Raw genomic sequence first — 14,177 nt, forward strand, 5'->3', positions numbered from 1 at the left:
CTCGAGACCGCCACCTTCCCAGAGAGCTGGAAGCATGCCGATATTAACGCCTTACTCAAGAAACCCAAGGCGGACCCTAAGGACCTCAAGAACTTCGGGCCCATCTCCCTACTCCCGTTCCTGGCACATGTCATAGAGAAGATTGTCAACAGGCAACTGACCCTCTTCTTCGAGAAGAACAACATCCTGGACCGGTCGCAATCTGGATTCTGCAGCAACCACAGCACCAAAACCGTCCTTATTGCCGCCACCGACGACATCAGGATCCTGCTGGACAAAGGAGAAACCGCAGCCCTCATCCTCCTGGACCTGTCGGCCGCCTTCGACATGTCTGCCACCACACCCTACGCACACGCCTGCACAACGCAGGGATCCGTGACCAAGCCCTGAACTCACCGGCAGAACCCAGAGTGTCTGCCTCCCTCCATTCCGATCTAAAGACACCAAGATCATCTGCGGCGTGCCCCAAGGATCATCCTTCAGCCCGACACTCTTCAATATCTACATGGCACCGCTCACCCACATAGCCCGATCGCACGACCTCAACATCATCTCATACGCCGACGACACTCAGCTGATCCTCTCCCTCACCACCGCCAAAACCAACCTTCACGAAGGAATGAAGGCCGTTGCCGAATGGATGAAGAACAGCCGCCTGAAACTGGATTCGGACAAGAGGGAGGTCCTCATTCCCAGATCCGCCCTCTCCACCTGGGACGACTCCTGGTGGCCGGCCATGCTGGGAGCTGCACCAACACCCACCGACCACGCACGCAACCTGGGGTTCATCCTGGACTCATCTCTGTCAATGACCCAGCAAGTCTATGCCGTTTCCTCCTCCTGCTTCAAAACTCTCCGCATGCTCCGCAAAATCTACAGATGGATCCCCACCGGAACCAGAAGGACGGTCACCCAGGCCCTCGTCAGCAGCAGACTACAGCAACACCCTCTACGCGGGAACCTCGGCCAAACTCAAGAAACGACTACAACGCTTCAGAACGCCTATGCACGCCTCATCCGCGACATCCCCCGCCACAGCCACATCACACCCCACCTGAGAGACCTGCATTGGCCCCCTGTCAACAAGAGCATCACCTTCAAGCTCCTCATCCAGGCTCACAAAGCACTCCACCAGACCAGCATACCTCAACGAACGACTCACCTTCTATACTCCGAACCGCCAGCTTTGCTCCGCTGACCTCACTCTTGCCACCGTCCCCCGCATCCGAAGAGCGACCGCCGGCAGCAGATCTTTCTCCCACCTCGCCGCCAAGACATGGAACACCCTCTCCATCCACCTGCGGCAGACCCAGGACCTGCTGACCTTCAGGAGACTTCTCAAGACCTGGCTGTTTGAGCAGTAGCAGCACCTCCCACCCCACCCCAGCGCCTTGAGACCCTCACGGGTGAGTAGTGCGCTTTACAAATGCATGATTGATTGATTGAAGTATGCGCCCACAGAGGATATTTTCACAGCAACAAACATGTGGCACTTAGAAAAGTGAGTAACCATCTGACTCAATTCTTCGCAGGCAGCTGGTATTGTAATGACTGCAGCTGAGTATGGTTCTCCCAAGGCTGCTGTAGAGGTGCATTGTCCTGCTGGACCTTCTTTCTTCTGCATCATCCGGTTGTAGACCCTTTCATGAATTGCTTTTAAGTGCTTCCACATGGAACTTGTACTATGTGAATACTTCTTTGCAGTGCCTCTGGATAACTGCTTTGCACAAATATTGCACTGCACATATTTTGTTGCTTTACCTTCTTTTCCCCAGAAGGTATTATTAAGTGCTTCCAGACATCACTTTCTTTTCTTCTGGGTGGTGTAACTTTCTCCTCATCTTGAACAGTTTGTGAATGTTCATCCTGGACAGAAAATGCAGCTTCAGGCATTCTCTAAAAGCAGAGCACCACTGGTTCTCAATCCTCTTTCTAAAGACTTCGCTAGAGAACTGGCTGTTTTTGGGTGTCGTTTTCCATGTACCTGGGTGGGGTCCTAATTTATCCAATCAAAAGGGAAGCTTTGAGTGTATCAGCAGCCAAATTCGCCAATCCGGTCCGTAGATACGCAAACCTGCTAAAATGGGTAACTTTCTTGAAACAGAGATATAGGGTGCCTTATATATACATGTAAATATGTTCACAGTGATGTCATTAATGAAAATGGAGGAATGTACATATCTTAAATAATTTATAGAATTTTTGGCCAGTCTGGAGATTCGGATTCACGGATTAATTCCAATCACATGATCAGGATTAAAAACGATAGAGTACTAGTCCCGTCTATGTTTTCAGACCTGTAGAGGTACCACGGAACGAAAAAATAATTGAAAAAAAGTGTTTAATTGCATTACCAAAAAATGTAAATATTTCACATTAAGTACATATATGATTTTTTTCCTTTTAAAACATATTTTAAGTATATTTATAAAAAAAAGAATTTTAGTATGCTTAGTATTAAAAATAAACTCTAGAAAATACCTAAAACAACTATACATCATATGGACATAATACTGTAGAAATACAATTTTTAAATCCTTAGAAATTCACTGAAAAAAAGAAAGGTTATAGGGGCATTATAGTTAGGAAATAACATTAGAAAAAAAAATAGAAATTCACTGAAAAACCCAAACACAGCAGGGACGTTATAATTAGGTAAGAGAATTTTAAAAAACGTGGAAATTCACTGAAAAAAACAAAGATTACAGGAACATTATAGTTAGGAAATAGAATTTAAAAAACGTAGAAATTCACTCAAAAAAACATAGGTTACAGGGACGTTATAATTAGGCTCAGATTTCACTTGTACAAAATAACTGAAATTCAGCAGTTATAGTTACCTGAACTAACTATACTTTATGCCCCCGCAATGCACTGCTTATGACCTCACATATTACATCATTTCTAAGTGAATCTCTAAGGTTTTTTAATGTTATTTGCTAACTATAACATCCCTGTAACCTTTTTTTTTGTGAATTTTGAAGGTTTTTCAAATGTTATTTCGTAACTGTAACCTGTAACCTGTAACCTTTGAGAGTGAGTGTGTGAGTAGCTGTATAGGTCAGTGAGTCGTTGTGTGAGTGGCTGTATGGGTCAGTGATAGGGTGTGTGAGTGCCTATGTTGGTGTCTGAGTGGGTCTGATATTGTTTTTTCCCCAAACACCCTTGACTTCATTCTATCAAGACGAGTGCATCAAAAACACAGATTCAATGCATCAGACACTAATATCATTATACAATTGGGAAGGGGAGGGTTCAGTGCAAGAAACATTACAAATGTAAGATGAGTAAGTTACTGTGCTACAGGGCGCCCCCTCTGCCAAACTGTGCCAACTGATCTATTAAGGTAAAGAATGTGTTTGTTGACACAAAAGTTATAATAGAACCCAATCATAACATATCCAGTTAGTGAGCCCTGAGCCATCTAAATATGTTCATCGTATAAGGGCACATTAATGTGCAAACAGACACACACATGAAGAATATGACATGCTATTTCTTTACAATCACAAATGAGCTCCATGATGCGTGGAGAAGGGAACAAGACGCGTGGGGTTCCAGGTGCTAGCAGCCTCCGACAATAAATGTTAACCATAACAAGAGCTGCTCCTAGTGTAGTGACCACTGTGAAGTTATGATTAAATTGTGAGTGAGGGCATCTCTCAAAATGTGACGGACTAGTCTCACACACCACCTGGTGTCATGCATCATCATTGACCAGTCCTCGCCCTCTAAAACTTTGGTTTGATAGAGGGCGGGCATACACCTGACGACAGGGATGCACTGCTAAACTAAGTGGGGGCCCGTGAGAAAGAGAGTGAGAGTAAAAATCATTATAGTTATCAAATTGTGTTTTAATGTGACTGGTAACTATATGATATTAAAATCAGTGGATAGTGTATGGGGAAATAATTGACCCCTAACCGTAGTGTAAACGGTCAACATGTTTCTGCCGTGTTGGCCCAAGTGGGTCCAGGGCATTCATCAGGACCTTAGTACAAAGAATGAGGGACTCTGTTCTTACCAACTGGTGGTAGGAAGATACCACTGTGCGGGTGTGACCTGTGTCACTCTCCACTTTTGAAATGGCCTCTAAGTTCAAGCCTGGAATAAAAAGTGCAAATAGAAAATGTAACAACATAACTAGGTCACAACAGAATACTGAAAACAATACATGCACTGATTCAGTTAATAGTGAGTGACTACTCATGTGACATGTGACACTCTATGTGTGTACACAATTCAAGAATGATGAAGTGAGATAAGATCTTACTGTTCTTACCCTAAATACCAAAACTACTTGCCACATGGGGGGAGGGGAGAGGAAAACCCTTGTTGTCAAACCCTGTAAAGAAGAACACACAGACCGCAATCGGCGTGAATTGTAGTCTCAGGTCAGAGAAAATAAATAAATAAGCCACAATCATACATGAAAAGACTTAAAAATGAAAAACAGTCATCCTGCATTCAAGCACACTCTTACTGCCTCAAGGAAAGTTTTCTGCGTTGCTCCTAGGTGACTGCTCAAAGTCCTCCCCGATGTCGGAATGAAGAAAAAACGTTGTGCTATATATAGTGCCACCTAATGGGATAATTGTTGTTAAGTGGATCGGCATTTAAGGAGAGTATCGTCCGGTGCGCAGTTTCCGGTGTCCTCGTACACCTACCGCTTTTAAGTGAGTTTGTGCCTGACCTAGTAATGGCTGTGGTTCGGGCATGCTCAGTGAACAAAAATGAAGCTTAACCCGCCCTTGCATGGGTGTGCTCGAGTGGTGGGAGGGAGTGCTAGTGATGGCTTCACCCTCCCTAGAGCACAAACGCTGCTGTAGAAAAAAGCTGCACATATCTGTTGTATCTCGGAGAAGCCGGGTACCGCCCAATTGTGGGCGCAGCTACAATAAATCAATGCATGGTGGCTGCGCTGTGCACGCTTATTGTAACGCAGTGATGCCAAGTAACACCCCACTTTGAGCTCACGGGTGAAAATGACTATGACCCAGCAGGTGGTAAATAAAGTTACATAAAGGTAGCATTTGTGGGTTATCAGGGGACAGGAGTTTTTCGTGTCTCCAAAGGAAAAAAAATGCAAAAATGATGTCAAAAAACCCCAGGGGTTGGTATAAATAACAGTGCCTCAAAATTACAGTGCAAAGAGATAGTCCCAAGAGGTGTAATACTGAGAACTTGTCAACTGCAAAGCTGTTTACTACTCAAAGCCTGCCATTCGCGAGGTTAGACAAAGGACCTGGTAGTGGTGCCTGATTGCAGTTGGGTTGTAAAAAACAAAGAGCACTTGTTGTGTGCACGTAAAAAAAACGGGCGCCATGGTGTAGGGTGGCAATGATATTCTATTTTAGTATATATATCAGTAAGGTGATTATGCGGAGGCTACACCTAGGTCGAAAAAATCCCTGAAGGTTAGTAATTTGGTAAAGCTGAGTGTGCAGGGAGTACCAGAGATGTAAGAAGTTTCTCATAGAGAATGTTTGATTTTTTACAATGTAAGGTACTATGTGTATATCCGCAAAGGTAATGTCACAGGTTGCTGATTAACGTCCCATCTGAAGCCATGGGATCTCATCATTGAGTCAATTTTCCCAGGATTGCAGGCAGTGGACCCATTGTTGCTCCCTGACATGTAGGGCTTTTGTCAGGTGAGATTTGCGTTTTTTCATGACCACCAGGATTGTCCACCTGAGGTCTATGTCTTTGTGATTCTTCTCAATGAAGTGACGTGTCAGTTTAGTATGGGACTTTTTGCACCTAATGGTGCTCCGGTGTTCGTTAATGCGAACCTTTACTTTCCTGGTGGTCATGCCCACATACTTGAGGCCGCATGGGCATGTTAGAAGGTACACAACATTCTCCGTGTTGCAGTTGCTGAATTCTCGTAATTGCCAGGGTTTTCTGGTGCCTATATCCACCTCCTTTGTGGTGGTCGTGAGGTCGCAGGACGTGCATCCGCCACAGGAAAAGTGACCCACTGGTCGTGGTTGACTCCAGAGTGCCTGCTGTTCTTCTCCTGAAGGGACCGTCAGTGATGTCATTAATGAAAATGGAGGAATGTACATATCTTAAATAATTTATAGAATTTTTGGCCAGTCTGGAGATTCGGATTCACGGATTAATTCCAATCACATGATCAGGATTATAAACGATAGAGTACTAGTCCCGTCTATGTTTTCAGACCTGTAGAGGTACCACGGAACGAAAAAATAATTGAAAAAAAGTGTTTAATTGCATTACCAAAAAATGTAAATATTTCACATTAAGTACATATATGATTCTTTTCCTTTTAAAACATATTTTAAGTATATTTATAAAAAAAAGAATTTTAGTATGCTTAGTATTAAAAATAAACTCTAGAAAATACCTAAAACAACTATACATCATATGGACATAATACTGTAGAAATACAATTTTTAAATCCTTAGAAATTCACTGAAAAAAAGAAAGGTTATAGGGGCATTATAGTTAGGAAATAACATTAGAGAAAAAAATTGAAATTCACTGAAAAACCTAAACACAGCAGGGACGTTATAATTAGGTAAGAGAATTTTAAAAAACGTGGAAATTCACTGAAAAAAACAAAGATTACAGGAACATTATAGTTAGGAAATAGAATTTAAAAAACGTAGAAATTCACTCAAAAAAACATAGGTTACAGGGACGTTATAATTAGGCTCAGATTTCACTTGTACAAAATAACTGAAATTCAGCAGTTATAGTTACCTGAACTAACTATACTTTATGCCCCCGCAATGCACTGCTTATGACCTCACATATTACATCATTTCTAAGTGAATCTCTAAGGTTTTTTAATGTTATTTGCTAACTATAACATCCCTGTAACCTTTTTTTTTTGTGAATTTTGAAGGTTTTTCAAATGTTATTTCGTAACTGTAACCTGTAACCTTTGAGAGTGAGTGTGTGAGTAGCTGTATAGGTCAGTGAGTCGGTGTGTGAGTGGCTGTATGGGTCAGTGATAGGGTGTGTGAGTGCCTATGTTGGTGTCTGAGTGGGTCTGATATTGTTTTTTCCCCAAACACCCTTGACTTCATTCTATCAAGACGAGTGCATCAAAAACACAGATTCAATGCATCAGACACTAATATCATTATACAATTGGGAAGGGGAGGGTTCAGTGCAAGAAACATTACAAATGTAAGATGAGTAAGTTACTGTGCTACAGGGCGCCCCCTCTGCCAAACTGTGCCAACTGATCTATTAAGGTAAAGAATGTGTTTGTTGACACAAAAGTTATAATAGAACCCAATCATAACATATCCAGTTAGTGAGCCCTGAGCCATCTAAATATGTTCATCGTATATGGGCACATTAATGTGCAAACAGACACACACATGAAGAATATGACATGCTATTTCTTTACAATCACAAATGAGCTCCATGATGCGTGGAGAAGGGAACAAGACGCGTGGGGTTCCAGGTGCTAGCAGCCTCCGACAATAAATGTTAACCATAACAAGAGCTGCTCCTAGTGTAGTGACCACTGTGAAGTTATGATTAAATTGTGAGTGAGGGCATCTCTCAAAATGTGACGGACTAGTCTCACACACCACCTGGTGTCATGCATCATCATTGACCAGTCCTCGCCCTCTAAAACTTTGGTTTGATAGAGGGCGGGCATACACCTGACGACAGGGATGCACTGCTAAACTAAGTGGGGGCCCGTGAGAAAGAGAGTGAGAGTAAAAATCATTATAGTTATCAAATTGTGTTTTAATGTGACTGGTAACTATATGATATTAAAATCAGTGGACAGTGTATGGGGAAATAATTGACCCCTAACCGTAGTGTAAACGGTCAACATGTTTCTGCCGTGTTGGCCCAAGTGGGTCCAGGGCATTCATCAGGACCTTAGTACAAAGAATGAGGGGCTCTGTTCTTACCAACTGGTGGTAGGAAGATACCACTGTGCGGGTGTGACCTGTGTCACTCTCCACTTTTGAAATGGCCTCTAAGTTCAAGCCTGGAATAAAAAGTGCAAATAGAAAATGTAACAACATAACTAGGTCACAACAGAATACTGAAAACAATACATGCACTGATTCAGTTAATAGTGAGTGACTACTCATGTGACATGTGACACTCTATGTGTGTACACAATTCAAGAATGATGAAGTGAGATAAGATCTTACTGTTCTTACCCTAAATACCAAAACTACTTGCCACATGGGGGGAGGGGAGAGGAAAACCCTTGTTGTCAAACCCTGTAAAGAAGAACACACAGACCGCAATCGGCGTGAATTGTAGTCTCAGGTCAGAGAAAATAAATAAATAAGCCACAATCATACATGAAAAGACTTAAAAATGAAAAACAGTCATCCTGCATTCAAGCACACTCTTACTGCCTCAAGGAAAGTTTTCTGCGTTGCTCCTAGGTGACTGCTCAAAGTCCTCCCCGATGTCGGAATGAAGAAAAAACGTTGTGCTATATATAGTGCCACCTAATGGGATAATTGTTGTTAAGTGGATCGGCATTTAAGGAGAGTATCGTCCGGTGCGCAGTTTCCGGTGTCCTCGTACACCTACCGCTTTTAAGTGAGTTTGTGCCTGACCTAGTAATGGCTGTGGTTCGGGCATGCTCAGTGAACAAAAATGAAGCTTAACCCGCCCTTGCATGGGTGTGCTCGAGTGGTGGGAGGGAGTGCTAGTGATGGCTTCACCCTCCCTAGAGCACAAACGCTGCTGTAGAAAAAAGCTGCACATGTCTGTTGTATCTCGGAGAAGCCGGGTACCGCCCAATTGTGGGCGCAGCTACAATAAATCAATGCATGGTGGCTGCGCTGTGCACGCTTATTGTAACGCAGTGATGCCAAGTAACACCCCACTTTGAGCTCACGGGTGAAAATGACTATGACCCAGCAGGTGGTAAATAAAGTTACATAAAGGTAGCATTTGTGGGTTATCAGGGGACAGGAGTTTTTCGTGTCTCCAAAGGAAAAAAAATGCAAAAATGATGTCAAAAAACCCCAGGGGTTGGTATAAATAACAGTGCCTCAAAATTACAGTGCAAAGAGATAGTCCCAAGAGGTGTAATACTGAGAACTTGTCAACTGCAAAGCTGTTTACTACTCAAAGCCTGCCATTCGCGAGGTTAGACAAAGGACCTGGTAGTGGTGCCTGATTGCAGTTGGGTTGTAAAAAACAAAGAGCACTTGTTGTGTGCACGTAAAAAAAACGGGCGCCATGGTGTAGGGTGGCAATGATATTCTATTTTAGTATATATATCAGTAAGGTGATTATGCGGAGGCTACACCTAGGTCGAAAAAATCCCTGAAGGTTAGTAATTTGGTAAAGCTGAGTGTGCAGGGAGTACCAGAGATGTAAGAAGTTTCTCATAGAGAATGTTTGATTTTTTACAATGTAAGGTACTATGTGTATATCCGCAAAGGTAATGTCACAGGTTGCTGATTAACGTCCCATCTGAAGCCATGGGATCTCATCATTGAGTCAATTTTCCCAGGATTGCAGGCAGTGGACCCATTGTTGCTCCCTGACATGTAGGGCTTTTGTCAGGTGAGATTTGCGTTTTTTCATGACCACCAGGATTGTCCACCTGAGGTCTATGTCTTTGTGATTCTTCTCAATGAAGTGACGTGTCAGTTTAGTATGGGACTTTTTGCACCTAATGGTGCTCCGGTGTTCGTTAATGCGAACCTTTACTTTCCTGGTGGTCATGCCCACATACTTGAGGCCGCATGGGCATGTTAGAAGGTACACAACATTCTCTGTGTTGCAGTTGCTGAATTCTCGTAATTGCCAGGGTTTTCTGGTGCCTATATCCACCTCCTTTGTGTTGGTCGTGAGGTCGCAGGACGTGCATCCGCCACAGGAAAAGTGACCCACTGGTCGTGGTTGACTCCAGAGTGCCTGCTGTTCTTCTCCTTAAGGGACCGTCATTTTGGCGTGTACCAGTTCGTCGCATAAGCTCTTGTTTCGCTTGAAAGCAAACAGAGGTAATTCCCACTGTTTTCCTGCACTGTTTAGGATGTGCCCGTTTTTTCTGATGATTTTCTGGACTGTGTTAGAGGCAGGGGTGTATGTAGTCACACATATCAGTCTCTTGATATCTTCCTTTATGACATCTTCTAGTAGTGATTCCCTTGGGTTGTTTCTTGCTCTTTTTCTTGCTCTTCCCACCATCTTTTTTGGATAGTGACGGTCTAGGAGTCTTTTCTCCAGTTGTTCTGCCTGTTCCTCAAAGATTGCCGTATTCGAGCAGTTCCTTCGGACTCAAAGAAATTGACCCACTGGCAGATTTTGTCTCAGGGCCTTAGGGTGATACCTCTCATAGAGGAGTAAACATTTTACCAGTGGTTTTGTTATGTACCTTTGTAACGATACCTTCATCAGTGAGGGTGATATCCAGATCTAAAAATACTGCATGATCCTTGCTAATCGCGAGTGTGAACCTGAGGTGATCATCCTTAGTGTTAACGCACTGGACAAACTTTGTTGCGTCTTCCTCTGTTCCATTCCACACAATCAGCACGTCGTCTATGTAGCGCTTCCATATTTTCAGATGTTTGAGAAATGCCTTGTTTTGGTTGAGGATATAGTCGTCCTCAAATTGTTGGACATAGTGGCATGCCATGCTAGGGGCAAAGGTGCTGCCAATGGATGTTCCTGTGATTTGGTGATAGATGACATCCTTGAATTCGAAGAAATTCTCTGTAAGGGCCAGTTCGGCACATTCCATCACAAAATGTTGGGGAGTGATGAAATCCCAGTCCATGTTCAAGATGATATGTTCCACGACTTCCAATGTCCGTCTTTGTGATATGCTCGTGTAGAGAGCCTCTATGTCCATTGTTATGAACAGATCCTTAGTTGCTTCCACCTCTAGATCTCGTAGCAGGCAAAGGACATCCTTAGTGTCCCTGAGGTAAGAGTGTGATTTTTTTTACAATTGGCCTTTGGAACCAGTAGCAAATCTGCGACAAAGGTTCCAGAGCTGACCCAATCCCAGACACAATGGGTCTTCCGGGTGGAGGCGTCTGATTCTTGTGGATTTTTGGAAGTGTATAGAACCTGGGCATGCTGGGGTCTTCACTGACAAGGAAGCCCGCCTCCTGTCTGGTGATCCAATCGTTATTAAGGGCCGCTTCCACCATGTATTTGATTCTGGTCATGAGTGGACCTGTCGGATCATTCCGGTGTATGGCATAGCTGGCCGTGTCTGAGAGTAGTCTTTTGCATTCTTCTCGGTACATCTCCTGGTCCATAATGTCAATAGCTCCCCCTTTATCTGCAGGCTTCATTACAAGATCATGGTTATTTTTCAAGCCCTGCAGTGCTGTACGTTCCTTTTTTGTGAGATTCTGGAACCCTTTAGTGTTTGGAAAATTTATTTCCTCAATCTCCTTAAGTACGGCTTCTTCAAAGGCTTGGTCACTTTTCCTGTGGCGGATGCAGGTCCTGCGACCCCACGAAGAACACAAAGGAGGTAGATATAGGCACCAGAAAACCCTGGCAATTATGAGAATTCAGCAACGGCAACACGAAGAATGTTGTGTACCTCCTAACATACCAATGCGGCCTCAAGTATGTGGGCATGACCACCAGGAAAAGCGAGCTCAAAGTGGGGCGTTTCTTGGCGTCACTGCATTACAATAAGCGTGCACAGCGCAGCCACCATGCATTGATTTATTGTAGCTGCACCCACAATTGGGCGGTACCGGCTTCAGCGAGATACAATAGACATGCGCAGCTTTTTTCTACAGCAGCTTTTGTGCTCTAGGGAGGGCGAAGTCATCACTACCACTCCCTCCCACCACTCGGGCACACCCATGCAAGGGCGGGTTAAGCTTCATTTTTGTTCACTGAGCATGCCCGAACCACGGCCATTACTAGGTCAGGCACAAACTCACTTAAAAGCGTTAGGCGTATGAGGACACCGGAAACTGTGCACCGGACGATACTCTCCTTAAGTGCTGATCCACTTAACAACAATTATCCAATTAGGTGGCACTATATATAGCACAACGTTTTTTCTTCATTCCGACATCGGGGAGGACTGGGAGCAGTCACCTAGGAGCAATGCGGAAAACTTTCCTTCAGGCAGTAAGAGTGTGCTTGAATGCAGGATGACTGTTTTTCATTTTTAAGTCTTTTCATGTATGATTGTAACTTATTTATTTTCTCTGACCTGCGACTACAATTCACGCCGATTGCGGTCTGTGTGTTCTTCTTTACAGGGTTTGACAACAGGGGTTTTCCTCTCCCCTCCTCCCATGTGGCAAGTAGTTTTGGTATTTAGGGTAAGAACAGTGAGATCTTATCTCACTTCATCATTCTTGAATTGTGTACACAAATAGAGTGTCACATGAGTAGTCACTCACTATTAACTGAATCAGTGCATGTATTGTTTTCAGTATTCTGTCGTGACCCAGTTATGTTGTTACATATTCTATTTGCACTTTTTATTCCAGGCTTGAACTTAGGGTCCATTTCAAAAGTGGAGAGTGACACAGGTCACACCCGCACAGTGGTATCTTCCTACCACCAGTTGGTAAGAACGGAGCCCCCCATTCTTTGTACTAAGATCCTGATGAAAGCCCTGGACCCACCTGGGCTAAAACGGCAGGAACATGTCGACCGCTTACACTACGGTTAGGGGACAATTATTTCCCCATACACCGTCCACTGATTTTAATATCATATAGTTACCAGTCACATTAAAGCACAATTTGATAACTATAATGATTTTTACTCTCACTCACTTTCTCACGGGCCCCCACTTAGTTTAGAAGTGCATCCCTGTCGTCAGGTGTATGCCCGCCCTCTATCAAACCAAGGTTTTAGAGGGCGAGGACTGATTAATGATGAAGTATGACACCAGGTGGTGTGTGAGACCAGTCCGTCACATTTTGTGAGATGCCCTAACTCACAATTTAACCATAAATTCACAGTGGTCACTACACTAGCAGCAGCTCTTGTTGTGGTTAACATGCTATTTCTTTACCCACTTGAGTGTGTTAGGGACCCACCTCACAAGAGGTGGGTCCTGCTATCTTTCCCCTCCTTCTATATTGAAAATATATCGCAAATTACTCTGAGCGGGTCTGCGTCTTTTGTACTTTATCTTGGATAGAAGGTGTAAACACAGGAATTTAACTAGAGTCAGGGCATAATGGATTGAATATGTGTGGTGAGATGATGTCTCATTAAATACTGTTCTGAGTTTGAGAGCAGTTGTTTTCTTTTGTAAGACCACTTTAAGCTTGCCTAGACAACCTGCATTGTGCTAATACAGTTTCCTATTTCCTTTCCACAGACACCACACACGTCTTCATATGTATATTCATGCATTGCTCTCCCATTATTGAACTAATTTTGATTTGAACGCACACTCACTACAGCAAGCACATATGAAATATTTCACATCACTCTACTGAGGAATGTTATAATGTTGGTGTTGGTTTCCATTAGGGCTTCCTGGCTTTATCTGATATTTCATATTTCCATCAAGCAGCCTTAGACATTAATATACTATTGTGCACACTTCATACATCTGTTTCAGGGGAGTGTGGTCTGGCGCCGAAGAAGATTGCGGCTGGTTGACGCTGCTCCGTGCCAAACTCCAAGGAGGACCGTTGTTTTAACCGGCAGCGTCTCGGCACCCAACCTGACCCAAAGGCTTTGTTGGCAAGGTCACGCTGCTTCACATGATGCTTTTATTTGACCGCAGTAAGGACCTGACATCGCTTGCTGCAAATTAATAGCTGCGGCTCGTCTCCGTGACTGGATTCACGGCTGCCATTTTGTCTTTTTGCAAAGCATCCTAATGCCAACATCTCCACAGCTTCCTGCAAATAATTATTGGTACAAAAAATAAAATGCTCTTGGATTACTTTTCTTCTCTCAGCTGCATGCTACTTAGCAAATGTTTGTTTTTCTTCTATTTTGACATGCAAATGGCATTATTGATATCGTGGTCAGTCATTATACAATATTTGAGCAAACTTCAACATAAAGCTACACTTGAGGATTTCCATATTTCTGTTTCCTATAACTGCCTGTGTTGTGCAATTCTTTGTAACTTTTTCTCAAAAAACTGTTTCTTTTGTTGCTTTGAAATTCATGTCTATGGGGAGAACAAGTCTGTCAGGAGTGCTACCTCCACTACTCTATTGTGCCCTAAATCCCCCGCT

The 14,177-nt window shown here is 43.5% G+C and overlaps 1 long non-coding RNA gene across 1 annotated transcript in view; it reads left to right on the plus strand.

Moving 5' to 3' along the window:
* Positions 1–13,852, plus strand: part of LOC146831399 (uncharacterized) — a 75,887-nt gene extending 62,035 nt beyond the window's left edge. The window contains exon 5 of the long non-coding RNA XR_014961562.1: positions 13,547–13,852. This is a non-coding gene — a long non-coding RNA (uncharacterized LOC146831399). The remainder of the gene's footprint in view (positions 1–13,546) is intronic.
* Positions 13,853–14,177: the final 325 nt, after the last annotated feature.

This window comes from Triturus cristatus, chromosome 5_1 (genome assembly GCF_964204655.1).
Source record: "Triturus cristatus chromosome 5_1, aTriCri1.1, whole genome shotgun sequence".
NCBI classification, from domain to species: Eukaryota; Metazoa; Chordata; class Amphibia; order Caudata; family Salamandridae; genus Triturus; species Triturus cristatus.